At 37.0% G+C, this 20,909-nt stretch overlaps 1 protein-coding gene across 1 annotated transcript in view; it reads left to right on the top strand.

The window, feature by feature from the left end:
- Positions 1-20,909, top strand: part of FGF12 (fibroblast growth factor 12) — a 599,372-nt gene that overhangs the window by 1,029 nt on the left and 577,434 nt on the right. The window lies entirely within an intron of this gene.

Raw genomic sequence — 20,909 nt, 5'->3', positions numbered from 1 at the left:
ATGCGTTAGAACTGACCTCTAAGAAGAACAGTGTATGGGAGTACTGCTTGGCTTCCAAGCATAATGCATTTACTAGTTCTGGACATGTACATATTAATGTTCTCCTCATAAGCAAATCTGCATAATATATGCATACCAACTGATAAATGAACTGTAAAAATCAACTTCTGAATGGCATATTGAACACACATAAACACAACGACTATTCTAATCACAAGATTAGATATCTTTTGGATTTAACCCCATCTATGCAGGTCTGTTTCTCCTTCTCCTTAAAACGCCCACCAGGTGGTGAGAGCCTTGAGTTATATGGTGGTCAGATATCCAGGAGGCATACTGGATGTATTTAATTCTGGCGAAATCAGAAGAAATGATGTCAACTTTTATGAAACTATATTCATTACCCAGAACTCGGGAAGCTATATTTGAAACAAGATTTTATTTTTAAACCAGGAATGTCAGTCACTGTGGTAATGTACTTAGGATCAGGGAATGGTGGTGAGTTACCTATTTCTGGGCTGATTAATGAAACTGGAGTGTTGAATGACAGCAGTTCTATGTTCGATAGAATATTTTAAGTATTTAATTGGTAGATTTAAAGTATTTGAACCTAGGCAAGCATTTATAGTATAAAAAGAGCTGAATCAACATGGATTAAGACTAGCTGGCAATTTTCAGTTGAGGCAGATTATTCTTAGGATACATTGATGGTCATCTCCATGTCTGACAATGATGTACACATATGAGAGAATCCATGTCTATAAATATACTTGAGGCATATATTATTAACTCTATTATACTCCATTTTAAAATAAAAAGCCAGTCCTTAACACATAAAGGTTTGTAATATTCTAGTTGACTAAGTATTTCTGGGACATAAGGTTAACAACAGAAAAAGAGTATCATTTTACTATGAAACAGTTTTTCTTGCTTAGATGACACCTGGTATTTGGTCACTAAATTTAGTTATTTGACAAAGGTTCTTGGTAACAGTTTTGACTCCAATGTATATACTAATTCCTGTTCAATCATAAAAAGAGGCTATATCTCTCGGCAGTAATCTTTTATTTTCCTTCATTGCCCATAAAACATGCTACGTGTCACTTAGTGTTCCAGGTGGTTTAATGATCAGATTGCAAACAGTAGAGTTCTAGCTGTTCTTTCAGTCTTTTGAGTTCAGAAAGGAGAAAGAATCTCAGAAACATATCCGAAAAGAATCAGTTCAGAAGTTCTGTGTCAATCCAGACAGCAATGATATAGTGAATCACAGCACTGATCCAAAGGGAATGAAGACTTTTACTGTAGGCCAACATTGTGGTCATTTTGCAGAGTTCCCATAATTGCCTCTGAAAAAAAATATGATGAAAGTCTTTATGCATGTTAGTTCCTGGACTTTCTTAATGAAGCTGTTAGCTGCTTGGCAATCAGATTAAGAATGGCTAATTACTTATACATTGGCCTCACTTTCTCACAGTTGATGCAAATGGCACAGCTAACGATGGTAGCTAACTTGAAATTTTTATTCCAGCCAAAAAGAGTGTATTAAGAGAAATGTGTATTGGTGCAATACTCTAATTGGTGCATCTTTCACGTTTTAGGCTGCCGTGTACAAACTTCTTCCCCTAACAGATTCAAATCTAATTCTAGGAAGACATTCTCAAATGTATGTATATATAATACTTTTCTATTAGAAACTCTTTAAAGGTAGAGTCATATTGCATGACTCAGTTGAGGGTTCAAGAGTTCTCTATCCCATACCCCGATCTAATGGCCCATTTAATCTTGAATCCCATCGCCAACACTTGACAACCTTCACATTACCTCTAGCATTTGACAACCTTTCTTAAAGCATTTGTCCAGTGTCCAGAAAGTTGAACTTCAGCTATTTACAAAGAAGATCAATTTATTTTTGCTTCCTTATTTACAACTTTGCATCACTCCCTGTCATACAGGGTAAAGAAGAGAGGAAAATAAATCAATTGACCTGAGGTTCAATTCATGATCTAATTTCAGCGATTTTTGTGCACCATGTATTTAACATTGTCTCAAAGATTTGGGTTGGTACACAGTCCGAGCAGCTCTGACGGAATTTGTGCCTTGCATATCTTAAGGGCTTGAGATTCTTAAATGAGTTAAAATGTTTAGTATTTAGACGAGTGGTTCACAAAGTTTGCTGCACACTGGAATCACCTGACATACTTTCTGAACATACTCATCCAGGGAGGGCACCCCATACCAATGAAATTAGAATGTTGGGGTGGAAGAAAAAAGCATATATGTTTCCTTTAGAGGTCCCTACATACAGCAGTGTTTGGAAACCACTGATTTAGACTCTTGATAGTCAAAATGTGGTTTGCAGACAAATTTTTTAGAACTGCAGAATCTCCATATTTACTCCAGGTCTATTGAGTCAGAATTAGAATTTTGACAAATTACCTAGGTAATTTGTATGCACATTAATGTTTGAGAAGCATGATTTAGAGTGAGGAAACAGGCTTTTTCCTTCCTTTCCTCCTTCCTTCCTTCCTTACCTCTTCCCTCCCTCCCTTTTCCCTTCCTCCCTTTCTTCCTTCCCCCTCCCTCCCTTCCTCACCTCCCCTCCCTTCCTCTCCCCCTCCCTCTTTTCTCCTCTCCTTTTCTATCTCTTCTCCTCTCCTCTCCTCCCCTGCCCTCCTTTCCTCTTCCCTCCTTTCTCCCCTATTCTCCCCTCCCCTTTCCTCTCTCTCTCTCTCTCTCACACACACACACACACACACAGACACACACACACACACTCTCACCTCCCACTAACCCCCACCTATATCACATTTTTCTTTGTCTAGGTAGATTTCCAGCCTCAAGCTGGCATATTACCTATAGAAACACCTGTAGAGCTTTTCAAATGTAAAGATGCTTAGGCCATACCCCTAATAATGTGGGTTTAATTGGTTCTGGGGTGGGATCTGGGCATAAGTAGTTTTAAATGGCTCCCAGGTGATGCTAATGGATGGCCAGAGTTAACCACTGATGTAGGGCATTACTACTGGTGGTCCACAGACCAGCAGCATTTGCATCACCTGGGAACTTGTTAGAAATGCAGAATCTCAGTCCCTACTCCAGATCTACCAAATCGAATCTGGATTTCAACAAAATCTAATGGTCATTTCTATGCACCTTAACATTTAAGAAGCACTGGTGTAGATCTCAGGGAACTGATTGTACCTGAGAATGAATGACACCACTCCAGGCACCTCAGTAAAGAAGATTTGATATTATCCGTCTAATCAATATGAAGGCTCATGGATATGTGATCATGTTCTAGGTCTTCTGGTTGTTTTTGGAAACAACAAAAATGAAACGAAAAAGAAACTGCGTGCCTCATAGTTAGATCAGAAAACAAACTTACTTTTAAATACCCTTGCTGCTCATCTTCCAATCACTTCCTTTCAACCCCCAATTATCCTAAATATTTATTCTCTACATTCATTTTAAGCTCCTGACAAAGTCTGCTGTTAACTCATGGCAATGTGATGATATTTGACTATTTAAATCAAGGCACTTCTAAACAGAGTGAATATAGCTTTATCGTTTTCTATTGTCATACCTCTCTGTTCAACCTTTTTGCGATTCCTATGACCTAAGTACTTGTTTGTCCCTCACATACTGCATTTCTTACAATCAACATTGTAATTTTTGTGCTTTTTATTTAAACAAATATTTATTGAGCATCTGATATGTACCCAATGTGCCTATTTCTGAGAATGTGAAAGAAAACTAAGATGCAATCTCTGAACTTGACAATTTCACTCTTCTATCTTCACTAATATATTAACCTTCTTGTGGGCAAAATCTGAGCCTTTAACATTCCAGCAACCACCTAGGTGTCTATCTCAGGTAGAATATTTTAGTTTGCATAGTAGGGACTCAGGTTGTATGCGTTGGATAGCCTTAATTAGTTTTTAGGCCAACTTCATGGATCCAGAAGATTGTAAGTTGGGAGAAGTGTGGGAAACTTAGCTACCAGGAGGGCTCCCAGAAACATCAGTGTGATTCCAGAACATGGAAGGGAGTAACTTGACCCACTCTCTCAAGAGAGACCTGCACATGTATTCCCAAGGAAGATTCAATTCTCTGTTCTAGATTTCACACCAGCCATCAGAGTTCAGTCAGGGCCATGAACCAACACACTTAAGGTATAGAACAGTCATTTCTCTGCAGCGGAGAAAGGAAATGTCCATGCAGTCATTAGTATATCAGAACTGGAAAGTGATTTTAAGAAGAGCTATTTTGTGGTTAAACAATAACAACAAAGATAATAAAAGACTGAGCCAGTATAGTGAGATAAGTAAAATATAATTCAGTAAAATCATGATGTATAGTCACTGAGTGTAGGAAATACAGTTTCTTACTCCACCTCTCATGGTGTAAATTTGGACAAATCTTTTCCTCTTTGGGTCTCAAGATTCTTAAATATTAAAGGGGGTCCAGTTCATTTAATTTAAAATACTGAGTTGCCACATTGTTCCAGGCACATTATTAAATGCGGGGGACAGAGGTATAAATAGTTTATTGACTTGCCCTCTAAAAGCTTACAATGTAGGGATATATGAACAGGATCAAGAGCTGTTGATTTCTAACATTTTGTGTGTCTTCTCCATTCATCTTTCAGAGTTCTGGTAGGTTATCTGGGAGGCTAGAATATAAAGTCTTACAGTGATTAATGAGCTCCAAAGAGGCACTTAACATTCCACAGCAATAATTCCTGCCTTTTCTTTCCCCTTTGGTTTATTTAAACAAAATTATTGTGTGGGAGGACATTTAAACTCAAGCTATGCATCTACTATAAAAGCTATTCCGCCTAACTAGCTACCTGCCTAACCTGTTTCTTGCCTTAGGTTATTATGAGGTTTGTTAGCCTCAGTAATAGGTCTGGGGGAGGTCAAGCTACTTGCCATTCCCTTATCCTTTTTCTTTTATGCTTTTAAGTTTTTGAAGTACCAACCTTGTTAGGTATGGTGTTTTGTGCTACTGAGTGACCAATAATGGTTAATTGCATCTGTTAATATTGGGTTTCCTGATTTGTCACATATTTACACCCATAAATAACGTTCGTGAAACACTTTGTACTTTTTCAAAAGGCTTTTAATGTATAAAATCTCCCTTAAAACCCTGTGATTGGGCATTTTAACTTTATTTTATAGATAACAAAACAAAGGATCATAAAGACTAAATGACTTAGGCAACTCATCTTACCTCTGTTTCTCTGCAAAATAAGAGTTCTTATACCTATCTCAAGTGCCATACCATAATATCATGATTATGAAATAAAACTCATGCTAATAAAGTATTTAGCACACTTTAGAATTATAATCTGACTTTCATCATTTTTAGCTGTGTCTCTCTTTACACTAGACTGTGAGATCCTGGATGGTAGAAATTGGTCCTCTGCCATTTTTGTAGTTTTAGCAGCTAGTATACTGCATAGACACTCGATAAATCATCTTCATTAACTCCCACAAAAACTTCAATTTACCAAAAGGGATTTCTTTTGTGCTTACTCTACAGTTTTAATAGTAACTTCTCCAACACCTGAATTTGTCTCTATTTTGCTGGGACTTACTTTTGAGGCAGTTATGTAACATCTTATGGGTTTGGGGATGGAGATATATTGAGTCAAGTATTACACCTTGGATGGGTTTAAAACATAAACTGTGTAAATTCTGGCCACTAACAATGGTCTCAATCAGGGGTACCTCTCAGAACCACTGGACATCCTGTAATACCTGCAACTCAGATATTTAAGAAGCACTCAGGTGATGATGTATGTCCCTAATTATGAATCCACAGATAAGTTCCAAGATGGTTACTAGGAAACTATAACACACACATGTGTTCTTTGTCAAGAGCACTATAGGACTCCTACTGCCTGGGCCTTCTCTTTTATTATCACCCTCTTTAGTGTTAAGAGAGTTGTGTGTAGAAGAGAGATTTCATTGCTGTACTACAGACTTGGGATTGAAAATAGATATGCAAAATAGATGGCAAGAGTTTGAGGCTAAGATGACATGCCATTTTCCCCAGCATCTTCTTCCTCATCTCCTTATTAGTATCCTTGCATGCAGAGCACGGTAGGATTTTTTTAGGATCTATGTCAATAGTTCTAATTTTAGCTTTCTCATCTCTCCAGTTACTTTTTGAAATAGTCCCTGTCTCTTTGTCTTTGGAATGTGAGACTCCCACCCAGGGAGGCCGTGGTATTTAACTGCTGCGATGCCGCTGATGGCACCTAGGCAGAAGTCCCCCAAAGGACACCTGTTGCCCCTTCACGGATCTTTTCTTTTTTCTTTAGCGCATACTCTGCCTGGCTTTTTACCTGAAACAAGCCCCATTACTAATGATTGAAAAAGCACACATAATTGAAAGTGTGACTTTAAACTACGTGAAAGAAGTAAAGGGAAGCTGCCATTCTGTGGTTAGGTTTTTGTTTCTTTCTTGTTTGTGGATTGGCCATTAGCCTGAGAAGCAGCCCAAAGGGACTAGACTGCAGAAAAAGAATCCAGACAGAAACTTTCAGAGGCCGTTCAGAAGATAACTAAACGCACCAAAGATTCCTTTAACAAGCAGGCAGGAAGAGGCAGCAATGCCAGTCTCTCCCTACCTCATTCACTTCTACAATTATCACCCACGTGAAAACAATCAGGTTTTCCTTGAATCCTCCAGTACTGATAGCACTGTAACAGATTGAACAAACCTCAACACAGGTAATTTGGGAAATTTCTTTTCAGATACTTGGAAACTGAAAAATCTAGATATGCTTCCTGCTTCAAAATGTGTTGGGTTGTTTTTCTTTCTTTCCTTTTTTTTTGGCCCTTAGTCTCTTTCACATATTATAATAAATTGGGGTTAGATACTCTACAAACAAGACTATTATATAAGATTTATTATATGATCATTCTAATTGTTTAAATCTGGAAAATTTAAAATTAGACTATTTACACATTTTATCTAAAGCCTGTTCCTTCATTTCAAAATATTTTCAACATTTCTAGCACTATTTAAAATTGAATTTGGTTTACTTCTTTCTTTCTTCTGGGATTTAAAAGAGAAATATTTGCTATGTATCAAGATAAAGGTTTCCATGTAAATCACTCTTTATTTGCAAGCCTACAAATAATTTAACATGAGATGAAATGAGTACTTTTTTACTATGGGCTTTGATTGGCATCAGCATAAAAAACAAACGATTATGCAAATATTGCAAGATCCTCAATAACAGTAACATAAACGTGAGGGAGACAACTAAAGCAATAGCACAGACCAATCAGTTCCAGTCTTTTAAAATAAGACCATTGGTTGATTGATTCAATAAGCAGTATTTCCTTAGAATCTGCTATTTGTTAGCTGTTCTAAGGCTGAGCTTTTCTAACTGTAGTATGCACACTGGTGGGATTATGACATTGTATACTCTGGTGATAGACTGAGGCATAAAATACACATGGTGCATATCCCGATGACATAGAACTAATATTCTAATGTATTAATCTAACAGACTACTTAGATTATTCTAATCTAATCTATTAAATGCTAGAAGATCTAGGATCAGGTTCTGGTTCCTCTATTTATTCCACGGATGAACCTCAATGTACTAAACCTCTCTCTCTCTTTCTTTTTTTTTTTTTTTAAACTGGTTTGCCCATTATTGATTTGTATTTTCTTGTTACAAGGAAATTGTTATTTTAAGCTTGTTTGTATTCTTTCTTGATCCTCTTTAGGCTTCACTTCTATAGAAAATAAACAGGGTGCTCATAATTACCATATCAAATTTTAAGGACTCAGTTTGGATTTGAGCTAGCTTTTTAATGCTGTGAATTGTGCAACTGAAGTTGTTGGATTTATAACTTTATTGAGCAATTAATTTGATTCTGAGTGAGAAAGCACTAAGAGGAAAAAACTGCTACTTGGCTAAAGTTTGTATATGGCATGATTGTGACCACATAGGTCACAGGTATATGTCTAAATTGATGGATGGCTGCAGTGGCCCTGTGGAAAAGACCCTGTCTTGGGAATCCAGAGACCTGGATTTGAATCCTAATTCCCGCCCCATCTTCAGTTTGAGCTGGTGGCTTTCTTCTCTGGCCTTGTTCTTCATCTGCAAAACAAGAGTGGATTAGAGGCAAGATTCTTTTCACTTCTGGGATTGAAAGAACCAGCATTTGTGAAGGGTTTATATAGGAACTACAGTGGATACTTTCTGTTTAAAGATTTATGATCAGCTGCTTGTTCTCTCCTATCTCTTTTGGCGAACTTGATGGCATTTTTGCTTAGCAGATTGTACATTATGTTTTTATAACGTCTTTTCTTCACCCTCGTATGTGTCCTCTTTACAATTAAGATGAGTTTATTTATACAACAGTCATATGTGAAGTTGATTTGGTGGATATGGTTTTCTTCAATCTGCCAGCCCTAACCAGCACCTTCTTGCTAAAAAAAAAAAAAAAAAGAAAAGAAAGAACGACTAACAGAATAATGACAAACAGTTTAAGGGCTGAGTGTTTTACTGACATTATTGATAGGAAGTTTGATTTTCTTTAGTTCTCAATCATTAGTAATATATTACTAAAAAACAATTGCACTCAATCCTTCATTGCCTTCAAACAATTTACAAACCAATAACTATGTCTTCCAATGTTTGATTGGCTACTGATCATTTTAGATAGAAGAAGCATTTTCTACTACCAGATGAAAGCTATCCAAGGTCTAAGGGTTTCATGGTTAATAAACTGAATTTCTTGATTATGCGAAGAATAAAAGAAAGGGAAATATCTAACAGCCATTAACATGTTTATGAACATGAGTTATAATCAGAGGTGTTTATGACATAATGGTGATTATAAAAATAGTACATGTGGATATATGCACTAATTATAATAATGTAAAATTTGTTTGGTCATTGACAAATAGTAGATTGTATTATGCAAAAAGTGACAATATTTGGATAATGATGATTGAATTATGAGTGGACTTTTATCCTTTTTCAAATATTTTATTACAGTTTTTTCTCCCATAAAGCAGATTTTTTTTTCTATGCTTTATGGGAAAAAAAATTGTAATAGGTGTTGGGCTCAGCTATAAACTTAAACAGATCCAGCTAAACTTAAAAAAGCTCTTTATTCTTCATGCTTTCATGCTTTATTCATGTCAAACATTGAAAGGACATTTGGAAAGAGAACTGAGTCTTTTGAAATAATGCTTATGCAGCTTTTACTATGTTTAGGCACTGTACTTTACATATATTCACTCACTTAAGCCTTACAAAACCCAACGAGGCAGGCACTATTGTCATCCCTATTTTAGGGATGAGAAAATTCAGGCATAGAGATGTTAAGTAATTTGCCCAGGTCGCACAGCTAGTAAGTTGCAGACTGGTTTCAGAGTCTGTGAGCTTAACCACTACTTAACACCTAAGGCTTACTTTAGTGTAGTCTTATAAGCCAATCAACCTTCCTTTGTTACTGAAAAACTTGTCCCACTGTGTATGTACAGATTTTATTAATCTTCAGAATACCCAATCTCTGCAGGCTTAGTCTCACTCAAGCCCTGGGCCAATGAGATACAGACTTGAGGAATCACTGGGCCTTCCTGCCTGTTACCAGGTGGGTTCAAGAAAGAACACACTGCTCTTATGTGCCTTAAGTTGGCTTCCACCCCTAGGGGCTTAATCAAGCATCAGGTTGCAGCTTCTTTTTCTAACCCTCACATTGAGCTGCTTACCTGGGCAGCTCAGTGGTGTGGTAGAAAGATCATAAGACTTGAAATCAAACACACAACTAACAACCTTTTAGTCTCTGTAACTTGGGTAAGATATATTTCTGTATCCTTGCTTCCTAATTTGTACAATGACCCTCTTTCTAGGTTAATGAGACAAAAGAGGAAAATATATATAAAGAACCAGACTTGAAATTAGTACTCAATAATTACAGCTGCTACTGTTGTTATTCTTGTTGTTAGCATTTGACCCTTAGGCTTACTACTTCCTCTGCTTCTATATGGGGCTGGATTCTTTCCTTAAAATCCTTAAGATTCCTCTTCATCTTGCCTAGTTTTATTTCACTCATTTTTATCTGTTTGGGACCATAGAATGCCATGCAGCTGTGGTATGCAGTTTAAGACAATGTAGTTAAGATATACTCTTTTTAAATTATGCAATAAAAACTGAATGGCAGTGACATCAATTGATTCCTATACTGATTTTTTAAATCATAGTTTTACTATTTTGTTCCCATTATCTGGCTTACAGTGAAATCTAATTTCTTCAGAAGAAAGAACCTGACTATTTTAACAGGGATGTTGACGTCATTGGTTGGGTCCAGGAAACATTGCATTGTTTGTGTCAGAAGAGTAAGGACAACTTTCTGACCAGTTTTCCAACTTAAGTGTGTACCAAAACACAGATCACTGGGCCCCAGGGTTTCTGATTCAGTGAACCCAGGGTGAGCCCGGGCTTTTGAGTTTACTTTTCTACAAGTTCCCAGAAGGTGTTGATGCTGCTAGTCTAGATCTTTGAGAAACCCTGGTGTAGACAATCTAGTCTAAGATTCTCTTGCACTTGGGAATTCAATCTGGAAATAGATGTGTATTTTGCTGGTTATTCAGAAATATCAGAATAAGGGATCAGGGATAGCATTCTCCTAAGGGAATTCCATAGCTTAAAAGAGTCAGTGATATCACATATAGACAATTAGCCCAGCATTACCCACAACCACACTGGTTAATTAATTAATACAAGGATCCATGCTTGGACATATCCATTTGTCTGTGCCATGCACATTGCTTGTTCCTGGGGCTAGACATGAAAAACCACGCCGTTACTGACCTCAAGAACACCTCACAAATTAGCTTTTGAAGATACGCATAAAGAGAAACCTAGGAAGAACTGACAGCTGGCAATGCATGTGAAAATTTAGATTAAATTTACTTTTACCATCATATTGTCTGTGTGGATTGCTCTGGCTAGGTGTTATAGGCTAGGAACCAAGGACTAAGATAAGGTTTAAACTATCCCCTATTACACTAAATATCTAAATGTAATCTTTTGGGAATATAGAGAGGAATTCCACATCTAGGAAGGAGTTGGCATTTGAACTCACTCTTGCAGAAGGGATAAAATGAAAACATTGGAAAATCATTCTAGGCTGATGAAATATTATATGCAAAGGTAGAGAGACATTGATATACATATAGTAGCTAGGAAAAGATTATGGATTGCTTAGTTCATCCATCCAGTGTCCATTTATTGTGCTGGACACTGTTTTAGGTGCTGAATATAGTACTGACACTCTTTCCTCATGAACCATGTAGGGTTGGGACAGGACACAGTAGATGATGAATCATATAAGAAAGGAAGAAAGGTTGGAAGCAAATTGTGGAAGCCTGTTACAAATTATGTAATGTAGGTGATGATTTCATTTACATTTCAAAAACATTGACTACTGTAATCATCTTTAAAAAATTAGATTCCTAGTTCTTCTCAAATACAATTCTACTTACAAAGCTTTAATTATTCACTAGCTTTTCAAGCACACATCTACTGTGCAAAGCAAGGCATACGTACAAGCACACTGTCAGGGCCAGAAGAAATACTGTGACCCAGTATTTCACTCTGATTTTTGCCAGTCTCTGCTGCTAACACACTTCTCTTGCTTAATGGAACAATGAGTTTCATTTCTGTTCACTTTTGGCTCTTAACACTCTAAAATTCTAGTGTTGAAACTTATAGACTAGTATTTTAGGGTAAAGGTCCTTTTGAAAATAACCTTTTGAAAAGTGTCAGGCTTAAAAATTATTTCCTTAAGATCTATAAATTATTAAGGCTCAGAATTATAACAGTAAAAACTACACAAGTACTAATATACATGCATTTTGCAACTGTGTTATATGAATTTTCTCAAACTCGCCTATGCTTAAATATGTGAAGACTCACGTCAGAAATATGTTTGTCTCCAAACTCACCCATCACTCTTTCAATGGCATATTTTTGATATTATGATGACCCTTCTTTAGAGAAGACAGAGTTCTAAAAGAACAGTTTCTGAATCCAATTCTGGTCTTGATTTTTGTCTTCCTAATTCCTAGCCAAAGACATTGGGCAAGGGTCCTAATCTCCATAATCCTGGATTTCCTTGTCTATATAATGGAGATAATAATAGTAGCTATTTATAAAGTTGTTTTGACTATTAAATAAGATAATATAAATATTTACCACACTGCCTGGCATTCAATAAAATGTAGATATTATTATTTTAAGTATCTCAGAACTGCTCTGGTACAAAATCATCGCCATGGAGTTTTGCTGAGTCTGATGGATTCGAGTTTGCTTAATTGTTTAAATGAAATTCAAGCGCCACATTTCCAATGTGTGCCTTTAGTTGTAGCTCATTGTAGTGCTGTAAAGTATGGCAGCTCCACAAAGATTTTACTTTTGAATCAAACACTTACAACTGCTCCAGGAAGACACATCATACCAAACTGCATCATCGTGATCAATGGCTGAAGTCTACAAAGCACCTTTTGATTGGTAAAAGATTTATGAACAAGATTTTGAAGATGAAGGTCAGCAGATGATTTTCATCTAATAACCATAAGGTGCAGTTAGACAGATGGCAACGACAGCCTTGTCTTGTCTCTGAGCAACCTCTTTTAATCTCAACTGACCCCAGTGAATCGTGTCTTAGTAAAGATGGGAGGATGTTGGGGAACACACTGCAATCTCCTGTGATACTCAATTCCATCACAAATGCTTTTAGAGCAAAAGCAGTATAAAAACAATCTCTCATGCATAAAATTTGAGGTGATTTCTTCTTTCTTTTTCTGTTTTTACTTGCTATTTTTGTCACAGTTATAGAAAGTATATTGTGAAATATAGTACTTTCTTGTCTTCTCTCCCATTTTTTCCTCTACAATCACTTTCGACTCTTGTTGATATTTACCTTCATATGCTAAACAATATTCTCTTCTTACTACCTCTTAATTTCTCAGCGTCCCACCAAGGAAATATCTTTCAGGTCTCTCCCTTTATCACATTCTTACCACAACATGCCTCCTTTCCATCTCACCATCTTTCCAAGGCTGTTAACATTGTTATTTTTTAGTAGTTGCATGATTATGATTATGTAAATACTTTCATGACTAAGACAAATTAAACTATGATTACTCCTCCTTTTGTCATAAGATTTTTTTTTTTCCTGTGGTTGATAACTGTCTTGTTTTTATGTGCCCAGCTTTCTACATACTTTGTACTATATTTAACTCCAAGTCCCTGCCAGTTATCTGAATCGCATCTCAAGACACTCAGATGCACAGATATTCTATCAATTTCATCGTGAAGTAAGATCCCTCAGAACCTGATGACTGGGTGCTATGTGCACACTTTTTCTGTGCATTGCTTTGGTCCCGGCATCTCTTTTTCCATCACCCTAGAAAATTTTTGCAGGTCTTTCCTTGGATCTCTTGTTCTCCTGCATCCTCTGTATTATTCTTTCTTAGTTCACTCTCTTATTTTGGTGGAATACATTCTAGGATACACAGTAAAATTTCTGAGCCTTTTCATATCGGAAAATATCTTCGTTTTTCCTCCTATTTGAACAATCATGTGATTAGGTATAGAATTCTAGATTTACAATAATTTTTCTTCAGAACTTAAATTACACCATTACATCTTTTTTTTCTGCCAGTTTCGTTGTTCTGCTCTGATGTCATTCTAACATTCTGATTTCTTATTTTTTGTACATGCTTGATATTTTTTTTCTCTGAAAACTTTTAGTGTCTTTTTTCTCAGTGTTTTGAAAATTGATAGTAATTTGCCTTCTTATAGTTTCATTTTCACTCATTATGCTGTGTATTTACTGTGGAAACTCTTCTTTAATTCTAGAAAGTTTTTCTTTAATTCTTTAATCTCTAGAAAATTGAAAATAACTTAGTTTTTGAAAATATTTTCTTAATGATCTCCTACTCTCTTTTTTTGTTGTTGTTGTTTTGTTCTGGTATTCTGGAATTGTTTATATTTTGGATTATTTTTCATAGGTTTCTATTTTTCATATGTTTTATTTCCTGTTCTCTACCTCTTTTGTCTTTTCTCTATTTTCTAGATTATGGGCTCAAGTTTATCTTTTAGTCTTTTTCTTGGATGTCTTCTTTAATTTCTGGTATCAGATTTTTAATTTCTAAGAGGCCCATTCATCGGTTTTCTTTAATTGTTCAGTTTTATATTATGCCGTCTTATTTCACAGATGTGATATTTTCTAATACTTTGCTGAGAATATTTGTGATTTACATTTTTAAAGAAGTTTTCATCTCCCTCCATAACCTCTGTTTCCAGTAAGCTTTTTATTTGTTTTCATTTCTATCTTTCATGTTAGAGATTTCCTGAAGATGTTTTTATATTTGGTTGCCTGTTTATATTTAAAAGTGGGTGTATGGGACTAAAAAGGGGAGTGGAAGCTCTGTGTTCATGGGTGGGGCTTGTTGTCAGTGATCTTAGTTGTAGAGTGATGTTGGTGGGCTTTCACTATGGAACTCCTGAGGTCCATATCTTTAGGTCTTACCTCTTACGTTTCCAAGATTCCTCAAAGAAGACTCTTCCATTCTCCTGCCTGAATGGGAAAGACCTGGCTGTGAGGGTCCTGTGGGTTTTGGCAATCTATATAAATGTTCACTTAATCTCCTGATTTTCAGTGTGGTATTCACTCTGTCCACTATGCAGAGAGTTTCTGCTCTATCCACTACAAAGAATAAATATCTAGCCTTCTCCTGGGATTGGGGAGAGCAGTTGGCTAGATGCTTGATGTTTGGGAGAGGATTTGAGGTTATAATACCGTCCTAAAAACCACCTTTCCACCATTTTTGCATAATTTACCCTTTTCTTCTTCACCTCACTTCTAGACAAACCTGGTGCTACCACTGTCTAAACTTTTGAAGATTGTGCAATCCAAGTTAGGTTGCCTGTTGGCTTTCTCCACTGCTGACTTAGGACTCAGCTTTCTCAGATCTCAAAAAAATATATCTTCACCAGCTGGTTTTCCAGTTCTAAAATTTTGTTGTTGTTGTTTTCTTCTCTCTTTTTTGTTCCATCTCTAAAGAATTATGCAAAACATATAAACACGCGTGCATCCATTTATTGTACTTTTAATTATGTTTCAAGTAGGAATGAAAGTAAAAGCCAGTGTTCAATATTTTACCCTTACTTGGAAGTCTCTTTACATCCAAAAATACTAAATAACCCCATGGAAAGATGCTCTCAACTCAGAAGTGCTTGATGTAGCATTTTGGGGAGTTCTCAGCAGTGCCCTGGCCAGCTCCCTCAGTTTATCCAATATACCGTAGGCTGTCAGACATAAGGGTCATTAAGGTATTCTTCCCTTGAAAAAACACCATGCAAATAGCTTTAAAAAGTTACTGGCCTAAGAAAATTACCAAGGTCATCTCCAGACAGGTTTTTAAAGTTACCTTTGACATTCCCATTCATCTGTTCTTCCACTTTTCAAGCATACATTGGACACATAGCCTGAGGCATGCATATTGCCATGAGTTGGCAAAACAGGATAATGAATAAGAGACTGACCTCATGAACCTTCCATGCTATCACAGAAGACAGACGCCAGTGTTCAAGATGCAATATGGTGAATGCCATCATAAAGATATTAACGAGTGCTAGAGGCTCTAGGGGGTGGGAGTGATGAAGTCTGCCTTCAAAACTCATGATTGGAAATGTGTCTTAACTCTCACTATTCAAGCAATAATTTTCCAGAACAATGCCCTGGCCAATTTGTAACTGGAAAACTTAATAATTTCCCAGCACCGTAATAGAGTCTTCACTCAGTCAGGAGAGAATCTGGAAATGATTTTCAGCTTCTTCCTTTTTATCTGGAAAGACTGGCTCAATCCTGGTGAAGTCAAGACTGAAACTTAGGTTTCTTGAGTCTCATAGTAATATACTTTCCACTAAATTATATCGAGCCCCCACTGAAAAGCCCAATTATTTTTGGATATGACTGAAATTTTAATCAGTAGCTCTGAGTCTCAGAGATCTGGACGTACTGATTTTAAAAACCTCTAAGAAGTTCTTTCAAAACAGTAACTTAAATGAAGGAGCTGTACTTTGGGTACAGATACAGGACTCCAAACGCTTTCATGTAATGCCATAAAGAGAGAATGGCTTGGAGTTCTCATTGCTTCTTTTGAAAACAGGCCTACCGTTCTTAAACTTGAAGAACAGGGCTCTTTTTATTTGTACAGGTTAGTATTGATTGAACTTCAGATCAGCCAGCAAATTCAGGGGACAGTTGCCCGGATGAAGCTTCGGTATGTCATTTTGCAATCTATCTTTGAGACATTTCTGTGTCTACATTACCTTGAAAGCACACAACAGATGTGTAAACATAGAATTTAAACATTTTGGACAGGCAGACAATGTTGTCTTCAGTGAACGCTTAAGAATGTAATGTATTCTGTTAAATATATGGTTTCATGACTCAATGATTAGCAAATGGTATATTATGGGGAAGCTAAGAACTATAAAAATATATTGTTCAATAGTCAGTTCTTTATCAGTAATATATATTAACTAAAAATACAATATTAACAATAATTACATTACTCATTCAAAGCACAATACAACTTGAAAGTGATATTATAATATCTTCCCAAAGTATATTAACTTTTTATTTCCACAAATGCTTAGATTGTAATTTTCTCAATAAAGCTTTTGCTTGATCGTCTTCTGGTAAGAAGTCCTTCTTTCCCTGCTCCTTCAAATCTCTCCTGTAGTGTTGATTTCTTTCTATGCTATACTATAGTTCCTTGGGTCCTAGCTTGTTTTCTAGGCTGTGAATTTCATGAAGGCAAGGGCTATGTCTTCTTCTTTGTAATTTCAGTGACCCGGCACGTGTTAAGCATACAATAGAAGGTAAATTGAGTTAATTCTATAGGGACTATGTCATTCTGCTTTGTAATTTCAGTGACTTGGCACGTTAAGTATACAATAGAAGGTAAATTGAGTGAATACTATAAAGTCCTCAATATATTAACATAAAATCTTTGTTTATTTAATTTTGATAGCACGTTTCATTATATCCGAGGCATAAAGTAGCTAACGTCTCAGGGATGATGTACATGTAACACACACGCTTCAAGATTTCCTTCTTTCACTTTTGAAACGCCTTTCATCTCTCACCCTAGGCTGTTAGAGCCCTCTAAATAATGGATCCTATTGGCCGGGCGCGGCGGCTCACGCCTGTAATTCCAGCACTTTGGGAGGCCGAGGTGGGTGGATCACGAGGTCAGGAGATGGAGACCATCCTGGCTAACACGGTGAAACCCCGTCTCTACTAAAAATACAAAAAATTAGCCGGGCGTGGCGGCAGGTGCCTGTAGTCCCAGCTACTTAGGAGGCTGAGGCAGGAAAATGGTATGAATCCGGGAGGCGGAGCTTGCAGTGAGCCGAGATCACGCCACTGCACTCCAGCCTGGGCGACAGAGCAAGACTCTGTCTCAAAATAATAATAATAATAATAGATGCTATTCCATATGACTGAACTTCCTGTTGTCCATGGAAGAAAATCATCAATCCTCATCCCTGGGAAATCTGGCTTGGCATAAAAACTTTCTCCTCCACCTGGTGGAAGAAATTCCTGTGCTGTTTCTAAAAATGAGAAAGAAAAAGAAAACATTCTCTGTTGTTCTCTTTTTTTTTTTTTTTTTTTTTTGAGACGGAGTCTCGCTCTGTTGCCAGGCTGGAGTGCAGTGGCACAATCTTGGCTCGTTGCAATCTCCGCCTCCCAAGTTCAAGCGATTCTCCTGCCTCAGCCTCCCGAGTAGCTGGGACTACAGGTGCCCGCCACCATGCCCAGCTAATTTTTGTGTTTTTAGTAGAGACGGGGTTTCACCATGTTGGCCAGGATGGTCTCAATCTCCTGACCTCGTGATTCATTTGCCTCAGCCTCCCAAAGTGCTGGGATTACAGGCATGAGCCACCGCACCCAGCTATTGTTCTCATTCTTGAACAATGGGGAACAGCATGATTCTTTATCGTTATTTGTGTATCTGTGTTGTGACCTGTCTTCTGGTTCTCTTCCTTCTTGACAAAGACTGGGTGTGCCATTCTTGGTCAGCTCCCATGAAGCCAGATCTGAACACCTCCTTGCATTCTAAGTACAACCTTGTCATTAGTTACACCCCTGGCATTAGTGACTGACATTGCACTTCTCAGGACCTTTTGTGAGTCCCGACAAAGAGATTTCTGCATCAGTTCAAAGAGTGGCATTTCTGGAGCTACAACTATTACAACCTTTGTTGTTGAAGAAAACCTGGGATTTCTGCTTCTTGAGGCCTGAGGTTAGAGGTGTTTCAGTTTCCTCAACTCAAAAGTGGAAACTGAAATAAATGGGTAATGAAGGCCTTTCTTGTCCTTGATGTGTGAATCCATTTTCTGGACATTCATTTCAGTGACTGTCTTGTCCTTTTCCTCAACAGTTCATCTGTTACTTTTACATGGGTTATTCATCTGGTTAGTATTAACATTCTTTTGAAATCATCTTCTATATTAATAAACACTTCACGAATTTACTGGGGAAGTCCCCTTAGAATCTTGGCTTAATAGGGTTAGAGTGAATAATTCTTTTTCTTTGATTCTATCTCTATAACAAAAATTGCTGTGGATTTACGTACAGAAAACTAGATGTGTTGTAAAAAGGTCAGGGTTCAAGTTTAGCTCTGTGACCTTGGACATTTCATTTTATCTTTCTAGGCCTTAGTGTGTTGTAAGCGGAGGTAAAGATCTTGCATCTGGGGTTCTTGAGGCAGGGCTTCAAGGAGAGAAAGTATTTGGGAAGTGCTTTGTAAACGATATTGTACTATATGACAAGCAAGTCGTTATTAATAGAGGCCTGACTACTCCCAATTGTTTCTGCTTGGTCAGTTAGTTCTAGATGAATAAATTGGAGAGGACAGAAAGGAAAGAAATGGCACTGGGCTGGGAGTCGGGTGATCTGGAATTCATCCGGGTGCTGTTCGGCAGTCAGTCGGTGACTTGATGTGACCTTGGCAAAGTCGCTTCACCTCATGTGCTTCTGTTACATCATTGGTAATATGAGGTGGGCGAAAGAAAAGATGATCCAAAGGCTTTTCTCCAGTTTATAAAAACATGTGATTATTAGAGTTTAAATTGTGAGATTATTATTTATGTAAGGATATCATTGAGTTTAGATTATTAAATCATAAGTCTTACCAATAGTGGGCCCAAATAATATACATATTTTGAATATATAATTTCAAGGAATTATTTTAAAGAAAATGCCAAAACTTCATCTTTTTACCACTGAAAAGGAACTAATGAAGTCTCCTATTCACTACATGTTTGTATTGTATTTGGGAGGAATGTGTGTATTTAAAGGGAGGCTAAGGATTAACAGATGAAATTCTGTATGAGAAACCAATTGTGTCTACAGCACCTAAAGCACATTTTGTTGTGATATATTCTCTAGTTACTTTAAATTTGTTTGTTTTCCTTCATTTAACCAAAAAATGAATAATTGTAAAGAATCAGGCACTATGCTAATCACTGTAGTTAAGATAATTCCTATTATAAGACATGGTTGATCTAGTGTAGAAAGCAACATGGCTTAAAACTTATACAGGGATGCCTCGTGTCATTGTACTTTGCAGATGTCGCATGCATCGCATATTGAAGCTCTGTGGAAACCCTGAGTTGAGCAAGTCTATTGGCACCATTTTTCTAACAGCACATGCTCACTTCAGGTCTTTGTGTCACATTTTGGTAATTCTTGCAGTCTTTTAAGTTATTCTATTATTATAACTTTCATGGTGATCTGTAATATTTGATGCTATTATTGTAATTGTTTTGGGAGTGCCACAAGCCATGCCCACATAAGACAACAACTTAATCCATAAATGTCGTATGTGTTCTGACTGCTGAAGGAAGAGAAACAAATTTAAAGTTACTAGAGAATATATCACACCAAAATCTGTTTCCAGTGTTGTAGACATAATTGACTTCTCAAACAGAATTTCACCTGTTAATTCTTGTGTGTGTTCTGACTGACTGGCTGTTCCCCATCTTTCTTCCTCTTCTCAGGCCTATTTCCTGAGACACAAAGATATTAAAATTAAGCCAGTTAGTCACCCTACAATGGCCATTTAAATGTTCAAGTGAAAGGAAGAGTCACATGTCTCTCACTTAAAATCAAAAGCTAGTAATGATTAAACTTAGTGAGGAAGGCATATTGAAGGCTGAAATACACTGAAAGCAGGGCCACTTGCCCTAAACAGTTAGCCAAGTGGTGAATGTAAAGGAAAGGTTATTGAAGGAAATTGAAAGTGCTACACCAGTGAACACAGGAAGGATAAAGAAACGAAACAGCCTTATTGCTGATGAGAAAGTTGTAGTGATCTGGATAGAAGATCAAATCAGTCACAACATTTCCTTAAGCCAAAGCCTAATACAGAGCAATGCTCTCTCTTCAATCCTGTGAAGGCTGAGAGAGATGAGGAAGCTGCACAATAAAAGTTAGAAACTAGCAGAGGGTGGTTCATGAGGTTTAAGGAAAGAAGCCATCTCTGTAACATAACGCATAAGGAAAAGCTGCAAGTGCTAATGTAGAAGTTGCAGCAAGTTATCCAAAAATATCTAGCTGAGATAATTGACAAAGGTGGCTACACTAAACAGCAGATTTTCAATGGAGACTTCATAGTCTTCTATTGAAGAAAATACCAACTACAACTTTCATAGTGAGAAAGAAGTCAATGTCTGGCTTCAAAGCTTCAAAGGACAGGCTCACATTTTTGTTAAGGGCTAATGCAGCTGGTGACTTTAAATGGAAGCCAATGCTCATTCACCATTCTGAAAATACTAGGGCCCT

The sequence above is a fragment of the Nomascus leucogenys genome, chromosome 11, assembly GCF_006542625.1.
Source record: "Nomascus leucogenys isolate Asia chromosome 11, Asia_NLE_v1, whole genome shotgun sequence".
Lineage (NCBI taxonomy): Eukaryota > Metazoa > Chordata > Mammalia > Primates > Hylobatidae > Nomascus > Nomascus leucogenys.
The sequence above is the reverse complement of the archived record's forward strand: the minus strand, read 5'-3'. Positions and strand labels throughout refer to the sequence as shown.